This window comes from Dipodomys spectabilis, unplaced genomic scaffold (genome assembly GCF_019054845.1).
Source record: "Dipodomys spectabilis isolate Male_0828 unplaced genomic scaffold, ASM1905484v1 ptg000095l, whole genome shotgun sequence".
Classification (NCBI taxonomy): Eukaryota; Metazoa; Chordata; class Mammalia; order Rodentia; family Heteromyidae; genus Dipodomys; species Dipodomys spectabilis.
In genome coordinates this window covers 13,365,362-13,379,889 of record NW_024870772.1, presented here as the reverse complement: position 1 = coordinate 13,379,889, position 14,528 = coordinate 13,365,362, and positions in this window count along the sequence as shown.

Genomic DNA, 14,528 nt, shown 5'->3' with positions numbered 1-14,528 from the left:
TAGGGGGAGATGGGAAGGGATGGGAAGGGGGAAACAAAGGAGGAAGCAACAATGCCTGATAAGAAATGTTCTCATTACATTGCTCATGTAATTGTAACCCTTCTGTACAGTATTTGCACAATAAAAAAAATAATGTTGTAATGAACATTTTGTTGTCTTGATAGCTTTAGCATGGGATTGCTGGGTGATAGGGAAGCTCTATGGTTAGTCTTTTGAGGAACCATCATACTGCTTTCCAGAATGGTTGAACAAATTTACACTCCCAACAGCAGTGTAGTAGTGTTCCCTTTGGGATCCCTACAAGCATTTGTTTTTATTAGTTTTCTTGATAATGGCCATTCTAATTGGGGTGAGGTGGAATTTCAATGTTGTGCATTTCTTTTATGGCAAGAGCTGTTGAGCATGGGCCTTCATGTGTCTGTTGGCCATTCTTATTTATTCTTTGCAGAAGTCTCTTTTTAAGCCCATTTATTAATGGAGTTCTTTCTTTGGGGATTTGTTTTGGAGGGATTTAATTTTTTTAGCTCTAAGTATATTTTATATATGAGGTCCTTATCTGATGCGTAGCTACTAAAGATCCTTTCTCATTCTTTGGGCTTTCTATTGATCTTGCTAGCTATATCCTTTGTCATGCAGAAACTCTTCAGTTTGATGTAATTCCATTTATCTAGTCTTTGATTTGTTGTGTTTCTGGGTTTTTACGTAGGAAGTTTTTACCTGTGCCAAGGAGCCCTCGCATTATCTCTTTCCCTTCCTGTATTATTTTCAGGGATCTGGTCTTACATTGATTCTTGTACAGGATGATATATAAGGATCTAGCTTTAATTTTCTACATATGTATAGCCAATTCTGCCAGCACCGTCTGTTGAAGAGACTGTTTTTCTTCCATCCTGTGTTTTTTGCTCCCTTATCAAGATTCGGTGGGTCTGTGGATTCACTTCTGGGTCTTCAATTCTATTCCATTGGTCATCAGTCCTGTTTATGTAACAGTACCAAGCAGTTTTGTTGTTGTTGTTGTTGTTGTTATAACTATGGCTTTGTTTGAAGTTTGGTATTGATATTCCTCTACCACTGTTCTTCCTACTAAGGATTGTTGTTGCTATTGAGGGTCTTCTATTATTCCATATAAATTTTTGGAAGAATTTTGTTGGAGTTTTGATGAGTTTTGATTCTGATTTATCTGTTCTCTGGAACCTTCTAGGAGACAAAGTGTCTGGGTTTTCTGTAGTGATTATAAGAAAAAACAGACATAAGAGGTGTCATTATCCCAGAGGAGGGTATGATGCCAGGTAGACACTCAGACATGCAACTTCTTTTAACTTAGCAGGTATTACAACCAAATACAGTTCCACCCCGTTCAATACTCATACATACAAGCATGGGGCATAAAGAAGTCAAATGTAAGATGAAATCTTCTAAAGTCAAGGAAATGAAATTTTATATTATACAAAGTTTCGTGGAGAAGAGTAGTAACCAGAACTAGATGCATCTGAGTTAGACTAAACATACATACATGGATATACTAGGCTAAGCACATGCAACATAGTACAAATGTTGGGTGTTTTCCACATCGTTTGATATGTAATGATCCTGAAAAGTAAGAATTTATATGATTGTATTACAGATTCATGGTAGTTAAATATCTTCTGTAACTTACACAGCCAGCAAGTGACATTGCCAGATCTGTTTGAATCTTTATTTCCAGCCATGAGTTATAATCCATTGTGATCCATGATAAAACATATAGAGGGGTCTGATATGATGTGTAATTTTCATATAGTTCCTCCACCAAGAAAATTCCTCTACCAGTGGGTCACAGATTTGTTCTCAAATTTTAGCTGCTCAATTCCTCCTAATTTAACCAGAGAATTATGTACAAGAAGCATAAGCATGAACCAGCTGAGTATGGAAAGAATACAGGAGAAAATTATTTTATGTGCAAATAAGGATCATAAAAGGATCACTGAGTATAAAGATTTATTTACCACTCTCTTATTACTTGAATAAGAGAAATACATTTGTGTAGTTAGAGAAAGTAACATCTCAGTGTCCCCACAGTGTCACTACACAACCATGTCCAACAAATAATATTGAAATCTTCTATTTTCATTAAAAGGTTTCAATATGATCTAAGTTTCTAAGTTTTCCAGTAAGTATCTCAGTTTTCTTAAGGAAATGAAAGCCATCATCTAATAAAAACCAATACAGAAATCTGATTTACTTTTAAGCACCTATTTTTCTAACCACACTTCCTGGCTTTCATCTACACACTAATGAAACACGAAAGTTCAGTTCTCAACATTTAACTAGCCCATGTTGACATTTGAAACCACTTTAAAGGAAAAGGGTATCATATTTGAATGTGAAGAGAATTGGAACAAGTGTGAAAGGGCTCAGACCTTCCGGCCTCTTTCCTTAAGAAAATGAGCATTATTGATATTCGCTCTTTACAAAGTGAATGGTAGAAGATGAGTTACGAAATGAAATATGTACATCTCATCACTTCAAGAGCCTTCAAGCCATCCTGAGTAAATCAAATTTGAATTAGGGGAAAGGCAGGAAAAGCAAAATATCTGTTATTACATCTAGATTAAAATAGGCATTTTATTTCAACCAAAATTAGAAAGTCAGGAAATATTATCAAAGATGGGATTTTCCCCTCCCAGGTAGGGCTCAGTAAGTTTTCCTCTAAAGAAGGATTGGTGTCAAAAGAAAAGGAAAACCTTGAAGCAAGTAGCATAAATGACAAGTGTTTTCAGATAACATCCTCTATGTGGGAATATGTTGTGGTTGCTCTAATGCAGGAGAAGATGCCCTCAGATGTGGGCCCAAAAAGGTAGACCATACAATGGGCTAACATGCAGGCTGGGCATAAGAGTCATTGCAGACTCTTTATACCCTACATAGCTGGGAGAGTAGCTTGTACCTAGGGAGAAGCACATTATTTCTCTCCATCCACATGCTTGCTTCTCACTTTCTACAACTAAACACAGAGCACACTAGCTCTTGAATTCCCTCTTAAATGACAATACAGGTACCTCAATCTCAGCTAAATCTCATTTTAGGCTCATTTCACTTTGCTGCAGCATTTTTTTTCTTTCCATGCTGCATTTTTCTTGAACAATCACCACACTGGCAGAGTCTGCTAGCCTGTCAGAGAAGAAAAGAAATTTGTGTTTCATAGGAAATTAATCTAATCAACAGCCCATTTATAAAAACCCAAGCCAGACTTGTTTACAAATGGACAATACCTGAAGGGAAGAAATTATAATCTCATTATAATTTGACCTTCCAGATAATAGGAAACAATTGTTTAATTCCCCTTGTTAACTCATTGTGTTTAAAGTTCACTGTGTCATATGGTTCTCAGTGAAAATACAGAAATTTTTAAAATCATCTCATTCTGCTAAAATAGAAAGTGGTATATATAAACTAATAATAACCTTTAAGAATGAGATTAAAATAGCCTTCCATATAAAAAGGATAAACAACATTGCAGTCTAATTTGCCTCTGCATAAAATGTAAACTAGAATGCAATGTGCAATAAAATACTAGTATCTTTACTGCCAGCATAATCTTAAGGAATCATTTCATGTTATTTCTGTAGTTACAGCAAGTCATCTGCATGAAATTTGACTGAATAAGGTAAACCTGGCAGCAGAAACTACTATGGTTTTCCTTTTTTTTCCCCCATTTCACAGAATCTTTTTTCACTAATGTTCTCACTCTTTTCTAAGCTAGACCCAAGCAGGATCAGCCTCTGCTCTTTTTAGAGTGTCACCAGCCCTACTTTTCTTCTAACAATCCTCTTTTTTGTCATACATAAACACATTCTTCAGGGGCACTGTAATTATCCCAAATGAGCTTTAGTACTGCAAATGACTTCAGCCCTCCTTAGATTTATCTGTTGTAAGCACACTTTATAATATTTATATCCCAATTAAAATAGCCACTAATAATGAATCAAAAGTACGTAAACATTTACATGATTCTACATGGACAAATACCGGATGTGCCTATAATAGTTAGATTTCTTGCTCTTCCTATCCTGTTGGGAAAAACCAAGCCTTGGCATTTTGCCTTGTTTATAAAAATACATTTGGAAAGGGCTCAGCACATTGCACTTCACATTTGCAACTATTTCCTTTAAAAAGATGGCATTTGTCTGTATTTATGAGGTCTGGGCTATTACGTTTTGAAATTATGCATCATTACTCTGAGTAGGTGTCTTATCGGCAGTTCCAGTTGCTGTGAAGAAGATTGGAATTAAGCACTGGAAGCTTTTTATTTATTTTACATGCTTTATTCCTGTTAAGATTTTCTGCGTATAAGCTTCTTTGTTGGGCTGAGAATTGGATACATTGCCAAGGCATTGTAAAATTTACATCTTGCTTTCTCTCCTGTATTCTTTCCAAAATTGGATTGAAAACAAAATATAGGGGTTTGTTGTTTTGTTGTTGTTTGCTTGTTTGTTTTAATTAAAGCTCTGGCAACAATAGACATTTTCTGCTCTGAGTACTGGCCTTTCTTATCAATAGTGAGGTTTTATAAAAGCCTAGTAGGAGAGGTTCACTACTTAACTGCAATCAGCCTTCCAGCAGTGTTATGTGTCAGCTAAAATCTGAGGAATTTCTATGATATTCATTTAAAGATAATAATCACCAAAACTGATCTAACTATGTTCAACCAGGACATGGACAAATCTGAAGCAAATATATTTTTTCCTTTGAGCAACCTGTCATCCAGCGATTAGCTCCTGCACACTGTAACAGAGAAATCAAAAGCATTTTCTTATTTTTTTTCCCAAGCAAATTTTAGGATAGACTTTCAATAACTATTTTATTAATTAATTCAGATTATTATAGCCTATTTTATCTTAAAGTCGCAGAGTTGTTATTGTTGCTGCTGTTGTTGATGTTGCCTGCAAAAGGTCTTAATGATTTGAATTGCCCTGGAAACTCAGTAGTCCAATCATTTGAGTGTGTGTTTAAGAAATCCAAAAATTCATAGTTAACTTCAATATGTGATTTAAGACTACAATGGTCATAAAATCCTGAAACCCATCTTCCCCTTTGTAAAGAGAAATTAACAGATTCTATTCCACTCTCCTTTTTGGGACTCTCTTATGCTTTGATTTCTATATAGCATCAAAAATTCCTCCCCCCACCCCTTCTGAGTGATCTTTCTCCAACATCCAATATTTAGATATTGAACTCCTTAGGACACATTTATACCTCTCTTTGTTCTTGTTTATTTTATTTATTTATTTTGGTGCCAGTTCTGGGACTTGAACCTAGGGCTTAGGCAGTGTCTTTGACAACTTGAGCTACAAATCTACTTCCAGATTTTTATTTGTTTGTTTTTCTCTGTGTTTTTGGTAGTTTATTACTTTGTTTTTTTTTTTGTTTTGTTTTGTTGTAGGTTATTAGTCTAGCTTGGACTTTTCTGCTCAAGTTGGCATCAAACCTTGATCCTTAGATCTCAACCTCCTGAGAAGTTAGGGTTATAAGCATTTCACTAAAACCTGGAACTTTTTATTCTTTTTCAATACTTTTCTTTGATATAATTCCATTAATTTTCAGAGCTCTAAAAACATAACAGTGATGACATCTCAAATTTTAAGTTTAGCATAGGGCTTCATTGAGATACAAACTCTCATTCTACAAAAGCTCCCTTGATTCAGATATTTCAAGTTTAAGTTTAATTTATCCCAAATGGAATATCAGATTTCTCTCCAAATTTCACATTTTCTGTATTTTTTCATAATTTATCATCTGCTCCACTAACAAATAGTATAAAATTTCTATAAAAAAAAGTAAGCTACTTCACCTAAATTCTATTATACCTCCAAAGCTATTGAAAATTGTTCCTATTAACTTCATTTTCACTACCATCTACTTATTTAGAGATACTATGACTGCTTCTTAATCTATACTCCAACTTCCATTCTGCCTGTATTAGTTCATGTTGGGTGTGGCAGCTAAAGGGCTCTTTTAAAAATAAAATAAGCTTTATATTCATCTCACAATTAAGTGTTCCAGCAGTTTACACCAATATTCACAAACCATACTCCCTAAAGAGATACACAAAGTCCTCACTTCTGCCGACTTGACCAAACTTTACTTTGCTCACTGCAACACCATCTTTGGGTTTTCTTTCACAATAAGCCACTGAATAAACCACCTGAAGCTACATTTTGCTCTGAGTCTAAAATATGTACTCTAGTAAGAAATTCTATTTCTCATAACTCTACCTATACCTGAGTATTTGAAATAACTTTCTAATTAGACATTTTGTTTGTTCTAACAATGATCAAAATATTTCTGTCACTTTCTTCTTCCTAGAAGTTCATTTTACTTTATAAAATGAACAATTATAAAATGAGCAATTATCACAAACATGTTAATTGCATTTTTATGATTTGATTTGTCATATACTGTTATTCTTGATTTGTTACTCTATTTCTTATTGCTACATTGGCTCTTAAATAATATAATACATATCTGAACACCCTTCTTAGCTTTTGAAAGACATTACCAACCTCTGATTGTTATTACATAGTCCTGTTGATTTAGTCAAGAAATTATAACAAGCATAATTAATTAATAATTATGCAGAACAACAATAATAATAATAATGCAGAACAAACCGGTATGAAATACACAAACAAATATTAAGATACAGAAGAATTAAACAGCAAATAGAATAGTAAAGTTATAGGCACCTGTAAATAAATGTTAATGTCATAAAACAAAAAGTTTAAGAATTAAAAATTAGCATATATGATAAGTATATTCCTATTCAATTAAATATAAAGAAATTGATAGTGGTAAAAGAATCACCATGAAAATGGTATAATTTAAAATATACATAGAATTACAGGAAATCCCAATAGTAAAATTCATAATATAATAAGACTAAAAAGAAAAAGATTCAAATGCTCAGCCAATGAGAGACAGTACAAAAATGCTCAAAAAAGATACACAGAAATAAAATGGCATTATAGAAATCAGAGCATGCAGCAGCTATACAATTAAATCCTTCTTAAAGTTAAGTGGAACAATTGTAAAATGTGGCTAGTATCTTATATATTAGGTAGCATGAAAGATAAGTATTTTAAAGACAACTAAGCGCAGAAAGAAACAAAAAAATGACTACGTTTTGGCATCTTGAAAGACCATGTTAAATAGAAATCATGAGAGAAAAGCACATATTAAACTGAATGAAAATGATAATATATGTCAACTACATTTTAAATATTGTTTTTAAAAGCATCACATGTAAAAGAAAATTGAGTCAAAATCGTGCATTTAAAAGGAAGACTGATTTAGAAGTTAATGATCTAGGTATCTATCTCAACAAATTAGAAAAAGGATGACATGAAGATACATTGTACTCATAAACTGACATGTTAAATTGAGTCCTTTGTACAATCATTTGAAGATAATAAAAAAATACAACACTGATGAATGATAAAGTAATACACATAAATAATGTGTGTATGTATATGAGAAAACTAGTCAGAAAAATGACTAATGAAAAAAGGACATTTGACACATATCAGGGATAAAATAAGAATGAGAGCATAGATAAGTTTCTAAAGACAGGAAAAAACAATAACTTCATGTTTCAATTCCTTCAATAAATTTGGATCTCAGAAATAACTTCCTAAAAATATAACATGTATTTCACAAAATATATATATATATATATATATATATATATGTAAAAATCCTTTAAAAGTACTGGTAAACAGAACTCATAAAATGTTTCAAAAAAAAAGGACATTTCATCCTAATCATATTGGAATGTGCTACAAATGCAAGGTTAGCTTGACATTAGAAAAGAAATTCAATATTAATAGCTTTATTAAAAGGAAAATATCACCTCACTAATAAATAGAAAACATCTTGAGTTTTAAAATCTATTTTTGCTTAAAAAATAAAGAATAAAAATTCTGAAAACTAACTTTAGAATTGTCTTTTTTAATCTGACAAAATCTAATCAAAAAGAGGAGGAGGAGGAGTATGACTAGGGGAAACAGAAAAGAAGAAATGAAAGGAAAAGATTAAAGAGAACAAAAAGTACTGCAAGCATGCTATCAAATAATTAGATTTTAATAACTTTCATTTGGAATCAAGAATGTCAAGTATTATAGGTTCTCTTCAACTTTATGCTAAAGGGCACAGAAAAGTAGGAAACAGAAATGTACAGTATACTAACTAGAAAGAGAAACCTAAAATAGTCATTTTCAGTTGATGTAATTTCCTGTGCAGAAAATCAAAATATCTATAGATTGACTATTGGTAATATCATAGCAAGACTTCAGAAAAACCAGTATGATTGTAAATAACTTGGTACATTTTTAAAGTTACCAATTATAATAGTATCAACAATCTAATATTTTAAGTCTCTAATGGATAATTATACAATTATGCTATTACTTTAAATAAAATCTAAATACATCACGGGATACAATCTATTCATGAAGTGGAATATTCAATATTGAAAACATTGTTTCCCAAATATCATTACCAAATTCTGATTTTATGTGTATGTGTGTATTGACATTTATGTTTTTACTCTGTAACATGGCAACTTAATTATAAAATTAGTTACCCAGTAGGTTGACTATAGTTAATAATAACTATGTATTATATATTTCAAAACTGAGAATAAATTTCTAATGTCTCACCAAAAAATGTGAAAATCAAGGTGCTAGATATGTTAATTAGTCTGATTTAATTATTCCATATTTTAAACATTGATCAAAACATCAGATTGTATATAGATATAGATAAATCATTTAAAATATTAATTGAAAGAAAAAAATATAAAAGGCACAAAAGAGCCAAAATATTTTGAAAAGGAAAAAGTGGGTAGATTTTCTATGTATAAAGCATTAGCTATTAAATTTTAGCCAGCTATTGTAATTAAGACATTGTATCATTAATACAGGATGAGGACTTTGACCAACTTATACAACAGTGTACAAAAACAGAGACAGAATTTCTGACTAAAGTAGCAAAAGTTGGCAAAGAAATGGAGGATTAGAGTTCTCATGACTACAGAATAGAACAAATACTTTGAGTAAGACTTGGAAGACATAGCTATGAGTGAGTTAAATGTCAAATTAAGGCAGAAATCAATTACTACACAAATACAACTCTACTATATAATAGTTAACTGGTAACTAATTAGGTACTTCAAAGGAGGAAATATAGTATGTTATCAACATACTTCATAGACAGGTTGAGAAAAAGAACAAAAGAGGCCATTGTATCCAAAATGGGAAATGAAAAAGATTATTTATTATTATTATTATTGCATTTAATTTTCCTTAATTATAAGAAATAATCATTTAATTTATCAAAATGGCATTGTATTTCTTTTTTTAGTGCATTAATTTTTTTCAAGAGTGATTTAAAGAAAGTTAGAATATTAAAGGACTATAATAGTACCAGTATACACAAGTGTGGCCACAAAATGATCTGTACAACTTGGGTATGGGGAGTGGGAGGGAGGGAAAGTAGGAGAAAAATGAGGGAAGGGGTAACAAGTTTGACAAGAAATATACTTATTGGGCTGGGAAGGTGGCCTAGTGGTAGAGCGCTTGCCTTGCATGCCTGAGGCCCTGGGTTCGATTCCTCAGCACCACATAAGCAAAAAGAAAAAAGCCAGAAGTGGTGCTGTGACTCAAGTGTTAGAGCTCTATCCTTGACCTGAAGAGCTGAGGGACAGCGCCCAGGCCCAGAGTTCAGGCCCCATGACCGGACCCTCCAAAAAATATACTTATTACCTAGTTATGTAACTGTAACCCTTCTGTACATCACCTTGACAACAGAAAAAATTGAATTTTTTTTAAAATTAAAAAAATAAAAACATAAGATTATTATATATAAATGAGTGGTGGTCATTTCCAAATAATATTAAGGAAAGAAAGGAAAAACATTCCAAGCAGATGGGGCAAATGTGTAAAGGTCTTAAGGAAGGAGCTTGGAGTATAGAGAATAGGAGAGAAGCCCTGTGTGAATAAATCTGAGGAAGAACCACCAAGTGTTGGAAGATGAGGCAGAGAACATCGAGAGGGATTGTAAGACAAATTGTAGAAGAATGTTTTGCAGAGTAATAATGTGGAAGAGATGAGAAACTAATATCAGGAATATAAGAGGAATACATGGGAAGGGGTGAGGTAGAGGAAGAACCAACTCAGTGTCGCATCATCACATTTGGAGGAAAGAGTCTCAAGAAGAAAGTGATGTTCAACTTGATCTAGCAGTGCTAAAAATGCAAAATATGAACCCAAAGCATCAATTACATTTAACAATCCATATATCATTCATAGCCAGAGAAGTGGTTTTGTCTAAACCACTAGTATATCTTCATCTGGATTCTTTTTTTTTTTTTTTTTGGGCGGGGGGGGGGGGGGGGGGGGGGGGGGGGAGTCTGGTCATGAGGCCTGAACTCTGGGTCTGGACGCTGTCCCTCAGCTCTTCAGCTCAAGGCTAGCGCTCTACCACTTGAGCCACAGCACCACTTCTGGCTTTTTTCTTTTTGCTTATGTGGTGCTGAGAAGTTGAACTCAGGGCCTCAGGCATGCAAGGCAAGCACTCTACCACTGAGCCACCTTCCCAGCCCTTCATCTGGATTCTTGATGAATGAAAAAAAAACTAGACTCAAACAGAAGAGAGGCCTATCTATCTCTAGTGTTATGGTCTAATTTTTCAGAGGAATGTATTATTCAAATTGATCTCTTCCTGAATGGATTGCATGAGAGGATAATTGTTTCCTATTTTACTACATCGTCATGTTTTCCTTTTATGACAAATTGAAATTTCTTTATGATATGTTTCATCCTGGGGAAGTCATTTTTCTGTCTAAAGATCAGATTCCTCTTCTCTGCACAGGACATACATTTTGTTAAGTTTAAGAACAATTCAGAGCCAGTGTCTGGCCTACAGGCACCAGGAAATCTCTGTTCTCTTGCCAATACATCCCACTCTCCGTAGACTAAGTCTAGGTTTTGAACTTAGGCATCACACCCTTACCCACAGAATCACATACTCGATCTCACATAAGATCAGTGTTTGGCTGTTTGACTACAAAACCAAATTGTTGGATATGATTAATTTCCAGAAAGAATCTGTGCTGAGTAAGATGCCTAAAAATATCTAGGTAAGTAGTTCACTTCTTCAAAAGGCAGGTCCTTTAAAACAAACTGTAACTCTATGAAGCTCATGAAGTGTTGTTTTCTGAGATTAGCATTCAAGAGATGCAAGACATGCCATAAACATTGTTTAGAATATTACAGTTATTTTAACTTATTCTTTTTTAGAATAAATCACATTTACAGAAATACATTTATAAAAGGCTGGTGAAGACAATGCTATGAGTAATAAATAGAATTATTTTTGTTCTTGTCAGTGAACACTTATTAAACACCCACTAGGTACTGCAGCTAATGGAAATGAATATAAATTAATGTATTTCTTCTTCAAAAAGACATTTTTCAGTGACTTGATTTTTTCTAAGTATTTGGTGTAGGCAAACAAAACTGACTATATCATATTAGAATTCAATCATTATCCAATGCAGTATGTTGCAACAGCAAACATTTTAGATTATATGAACACACACAACTCTCTGTAAGCCTGTCTGCCTGTCTGCCTGTCAGTCTGTCCCCTTCTCTCTGTCCTCTGTGTGACGTGTTTGTCTTTCTGTCTCTGTCCCTTTGTTTCTTCCAAAGCAATGAAAATAGTTCTATTGTTTCAAATATACTCTCTGACTGAAATCTGGAATGCCAGCCTGAAGCAAATTTTTATAGCCTAGCTATTGATTCCTAAAAATATAGAGTGATCATGCAAATACTTTAAAAGTTGGCAAAAGTACTGTCCCAGTAAAAGTACATCAATGGATCCAGTCTGTGTAGCTTACTATGTCATGGTAGGTAGGTAGGTATATGGCAGTTACCCCAGCCTTGTGATGCCAACCTGATTCATTTATTTTCTCCTTTTATTGTAGACTTACATTTTTTTCTCTTTCTTAATAATGTCTTTTCTCTGCTCTGGCAAAATTCTCAGGTCAGATTGTTCCTTTTATGATGGACCAAAGAAAAGGATGCCAGCATTTGTTGAAGCAGAACCTTTGAGTAAAAATTGCTAAAGTGATCTGAAATGAAATGTCAGAACTATGACCCTTGGCAATTTTGCAGAGCCCTTGTTGAGTGACTGTATATGGGAGTGCACATTTCCTAATGCACCCCAGTAGGGTCTCACCATTTTCCAGAGTGTATCACTATTTCCTTTGAGCTTCTGCCAGAGCTATAATGCATTGCCATCTAAATTTATGTTGTAAGCAGCTGTTTGTTACATTCTCATTAGGCAGGTCAGTAGAAATTGTTTATATATCTATTAGATATACCTAAGACTTGAAGGACAACATTTTGTACAGTGCAATATTGTTTAAAAAAGAATGGTAAAACAACAAAAACATACAACTCAACTTACAGCTGCCAAACCACTGGGATATATCTAAAAATCACAAATAGAAATGAATTCAGTGAAACATAACTGCATCTTCATTTTAATTGAGATGTAATTTTCAGACACAAGATTACATAAACCTTAAATGGGGATTTACTCACTTATGTGATGTGCAAATCTGTTATTGTAAAGAATATTTCATGAATATGTTCCTACATACCCCTTACCAGCCATCTTCCTCTCTCCTCTCCCCACCAGAAACAAATATTTATGATTTCTTCTGCAATAGTTCAGTTTTGTCTATTATAAAATTACCTTACAAAAGTAATTTTAAGGTGTAAATGAATATTTTTGCAATTTATTTCTCTAATTTAGCATAATTGTTTCCAATGTAATCTATGTGTACACACATATCATTTATTTTTAATTTTTCTACTGAGTCATCTTTTGTTGTAAACATTCAAAATTTTGTCCTTCTTTTGATGAACATTAGAGTTATTCCTAGTTTGGGGCTATCATTAATAAATTTGATATGGATTTTTTTTTTTGCCAGTGTAGCTTGAACTCAGGACCACACGCTCTTGGTCACCTTTATACTTTCAGAGCTGACACTCAACACTTTAGCCTTGTCTCTACTTTGGCCTTTTTGCTGTACATAAGAATGTCCAAAATTTGTCTACCTAGGCTAACTCTGAACCTCACTTGTCAAATTTCTGCCTTTTGAATAGCTGGGATTATAAGAAAGAATCACTGGTACCCAGCTGGCATAAACATTTTTGAACAACGATTTTTAAAGCAATTATCATTTCTTTTGCATAAATTTTTGGGTACACTGTGACATTTCTACACATTCATTCTATGTATTCCCATCAACCCTATCCCCTTTTATTCTTTCTTCCTTCCCACTTCCCCTTCGTCAAACAATTTCAACAGATTTCATTGTTCCATTTTCATACGTGAATACAAACTACCTTGACTTCATTTGCCCTCTGCTAGCCCTTCCCACTCCAGCTAGTACCCCTTCCACATCAAAGTTTGTTTCAAATATCTATCATACATTCTTTTCAGTATGTATTAGTTATACCAATGCCTTTCATTGTGATATTTCAGACCTACACATGTTATGGTTTATTCATAATAATCCTGTCTATTGCTTTCTTCTACCTTTCCAATTCCCTTTCATTGAGGTTCTTTATGCCATCTTTTCTTTGAATCAATTATATTTATATTGTTTCTACAAATTCAGTAAAATTTCTAACTTTCCTGTAATCTCTGGTTCTGACATATTAATTTTCCTTAATCATCAATTAATTTCTTACTTCTATGTCTGAGCGTAAGGTGTTATGTTAGGCAAAATAATATATACACTATGATGTTGAGAGGCAATGTGTTTTATGTCTTCTTTTAAGGGCTATAGAGGCTTATTTCATCAGTAAATCAATCTAATATCACCTTAAATGTTAAAGAAAGTATATGTTATTCTGTATAATATTTTATTCTAAGTCTATAGTCACTCTGCTTTTAATGTGCATGTTTCACATTATTTGGAGATAGATTTTTGGGGGAATTTCCGTACCGTTTAGAAAGGTTCCAGGTTAGTCACAACTGCTCTCCTCTTTAGAAATCCATGTCCTCTAGAAGCTATATTTTCAATTTCCTAACTTCATTGAGTCTATTTCTTACATAATCTCAGCTTAATATTAAGCTATAAATTCTATTCCTAGGATGATTTTCCTTTTGTCTTTCTCTGTGATCCCTGTCCTCACAAATTCCAACCTAACCAATATCACTGCAGTCCAATTTCTGCCTTTCAAACTCAAGAAGGCCAGCTTGGGCTCCACCTCCTTCTTTGCAATCTGGAAGCTGCTTTCACACACACACACACACACACACACACACAAAAGTCTGGGGCTCACATTGTGTGTTTCCTTTCTTTTGGATGTAACAGTCTGTGTTGCTTCTTGTTGAATGTCTAAGACAGTTGTTGCATGTACCATGCCCAGTTTTAGGCTATTCATGGAGAATGAGCTATTCCAGTGTCAGTT